This window comes from Cynara cardunculus (genome assembly GCF_001531365.2).
Source record: "Cynara cardunculus var. scolymus isolate 2C chromosome LG 16, CcrdV1, whole genome shotgun sequence".
NCBI classification, from domain to species: Eukaryota; Viridiplantae; Streptophyta; class Magnoliopsida; order Asterales; family Asteraceae; genus Cynara; species Cynara cardunculus.
The window spans coordinates 10,316,278-10,319,765 of record NC_037543.1 but is presented as its reverse complement, the minus strand read 5'-3'; positions in this window follow the sequence as shown (position 1 = coordinate 10,319,765).

The following is a 3,488-nucleotide window of genomic DNA, read 5'->3' as shown; positions in this document are numbered from 1 at the left end:
TGCTATTTAAGACTTAGAAGGAAGTAAGTTCTTTCTGGGTAAGAACTATTTAAAATACTACAAAGGAATTCTAACTTGCTTTTGAAGAAAAGCGTATTGTGTTCTTAGATGTGTGTTCTTTTACTTATGAACAAGAGTTAGGGTTCAAGAGTAAGTATTAGTCATCTCTCTGCATGGAGATAGAACACATCTACTTATACCTATTGCATTAAATGCACATTAATGCAACGTAGTAGGGTTTGAACACACGTCAAGCCTTTAGAGGAGGACTTGTCCTTTGCTACAATGAATAGTACAAAAGCCTATTCATGAGCAGACATCCTTTCATAAAGTTGGTGGGTAGTAGAGTCAACTAATACACTCCGTACCGTACTATGCTTCTAGAAAGGATATGGGTTTGTCCTTTGTGTGTATAAGGACAAGACAAAAGCAATCATGCTCAACAAGCTTCTTTTGTTCGCTGAATGCTGGAATAACCTGAAGGACTCTTCAGCATTCGTTGAGGCTTGGGCAGTCTTCACACATATGTAGACCAGATTTTAATCACTGAATACCGCTTCAAATCACGAACTTGTCAGTCTCTAATCTTCAGTTTTAGTATTCGAATTTAGCTTAAGGTTCTTTGGTGTGAGTTTTGTCTTCTTGAAGTATCGCTGTCGCTGATGGATTTACATTACATGTTCTCAGCGATCACTGAACAGACTCAGTGATGATTGTTGGAACTAAAAGACAGAAACAAAAATACTTTGTATAAAGTAAAAGAGATAATCATCAAATCACTGAGAGAGATGATCAACAATCTCTCCTATTTGATGATAACAAGACAACATAAAAAAAGTTGTCTTATCAAATAACAGTAAGGAAAAGTTATATATAAAGTACATGTCCCTTTTAACTATTTTGGGATCTTTATCAGTGAGTCAGTCTTTACTTAGAAAATTTTATTAAGTTTAAGTCTAAGAAAAAATTAAAAGAAGGGAAACTGAAACTGAAAGCATATTCACTGACTTATAGATTGTCAGTGAATGTAAAAGTGACACTGGATCTCATAGACTTGTGTCTCTATTACTCTTTTCAGGGATCTTTTTCAGTGATGCACAAAAACACTATATTAATTTCAAAGGAGATATTACAATAGTTTCAGTACTTGTCTAAACTTACAAAATATAAGAATAATCACTGAAAGTTGACATATAATATAGAGTACAGTGAATGGACAATATTACAAGGAAAGAAACTAGTCTAAGTCACTCAGCTTGATGAAACCTGGTACATTTTCTCCAAGCTCCTTTCGACGTAGAAACTCCATTCTTATCTTTCGGTCCACCATTTCACCTCTGATGTCACTATCTAGCCAGAACCTGAGATATCCTAGGTGTTCCGTAGGACATAGATGTAACTCAGACATTCTTTGAAATCTCACTTTACCTTCATAGTCAATGAACATAAGTCCAAACTCAGGTTTAAAATGCACAGTGTTGGATGCATAAGGACCCTTTGCTAGCAGTAAGAGTTTTAGCATAGAGAGGTCTGGCTTCTTCGAAGCCTTCAGGATTTCTTCCAAGGAGAACTTTGTTTCATGTTTGTTCTTCAGGGATGGTCCATCATTAGGGCTTGAAGGTCTTTTTATTTTTCTTCCTCATTTCTTCATCGTAGGCACTTTAGGGACTACGACATATTTTGACACTCTCTTGATCAACTCATTGATAAGGTCTTCGATAATCGTCTTATGCCTGGACTTTGAGCGCTGAATATCCTGTAAGATCTCCAGCCATTCGGTGTAGCCATACTCGCCAAGATATGAGGGGTACTTGGTCACAGCCTCGAGATTGTCCCTAGTGATGAGCATGGAGAGTAGCATCCCACCATCTTTTGATCGTCAGCTGATGCTGATGCTCTTGATAGGGTGAGGACTGATCCTCTTATTGATGCTTGCTTCACTCCAGAGCTTGTCCCGCTCAGCCAGCTTCAGATTTTTCTCGTGTTCAGCTTCTGCAAGAGATAGGAGCTTAGCCTGGGCCTGGACAACAGTCACCTTCTTTTTGGATTTTCTCTTGGAAAGAACTTTGGCGGCAAGGGACTTGGCCAACTTTAAGCTGTCCTCAGTCTGCTTCCTTTAAAGTTCTAGTTCTCCCTCGGCCTTGAAGGCCTCAAGTCTTTCAGCTTCGGTCAGGAAGTTGAACTCACCACCACTAGAGATACGAAGAGGGGTTTTTACTCTAGTCTGGTCGAGTGACTCCCTGAGCTGATTCATCTGCTAGTCGATAGAGGTGCTAGGGTAAGGTTCTCAGGGACCCATTCCAGCTAACCACAGGTAGTTAGAGGTATCTCGAGTTGATACATGGAGGTGATGACTACCTGAGAAGAGGAGTCTTCAAATAAGGGGTGAAAGTATTGAAATAATACCTTTAAATTCCCTTCTTCAGCGACGCCTTTGCCTTTCGACTTAGGGTCCTGGTGCTTTTCTTAAGAAGGCTTTTTTACCCCTTGCTCCCTCGGGATGCGGAATCCCTGAGGGCGACACCATTCGTGGCATCGGCAGGTTTCTGATACTAGATTATGAGGTCATCGTCATCGTCATCGTCGTCTTCATCATCATCGTCGTCCAGAACTTTGCCAGTGTCAGGAAGGTCAAGGGACTCATCATCTTCATCATCATCACTTTCTTCATCCAGATCACCAACATCAGCTGCAGAGGTGACTGGAGGAGCATCGTCGTGAGCTTCAGCTCGGGCGGCATGAACATCCTTAGCTATAGGAGCTTCACAGGAAATTAGAGAGTCATCAGCAATGGTAGCATCTTGAGCTTCAACTATGGGAGCTTCAATCTCAACTTCAGTCACTAAAACGTCAGCAGCAGCATAGGAAGGACCAGCTTTAGTTGTTTTCTCCCCCTCTTTGACTATTATGCCTGAGCAATAGCCAAAGAAGTGGTCAACTGTGCGAATCTAGAGCTTCATCAGCTTTTCGAAGTTTGCCAGAGCATGGGCCATAATGACATTGGCCTCATACGCCTCATGTAGCTTTTCACGATCAACAACAGTGAACGAAGGTTCAGTTGCCGGGATTGGCTGTTGTAGAATGGCCAAAATCTGCTTCAAGGCCTCCATTTGCTGAGCAAGGTGGGAGTTTGTTTCATCGGCCTTGCTTGTTAAAGCAACGATGGACTCAACATTGGCTTTAACCGCCACTTGCATGGAGGAGAGCTGGGTCTAGATCTCATGAACTTCAGCCCTGACGGCTGAGAGGTCAGCAGTTACTTCGTCCCGTTGAGGCATGCCCTTATGGACTTCATCCATTTTGTTGAGAATAGTCTCAATCGTTGGGAGGAGCAGTTTTACATCTTCAGTTATGGCGTAGAAATCTTTCATGGTTGGTTCAGCAAAAGGACTATAAAAGATGGAAAATAAGCATAAGAGAGCTTGGGGTTAGAAGAAACGAAGGGGTAGGAAGATGAAATACCTGAGGAGTCATCAGCTATATCCGAA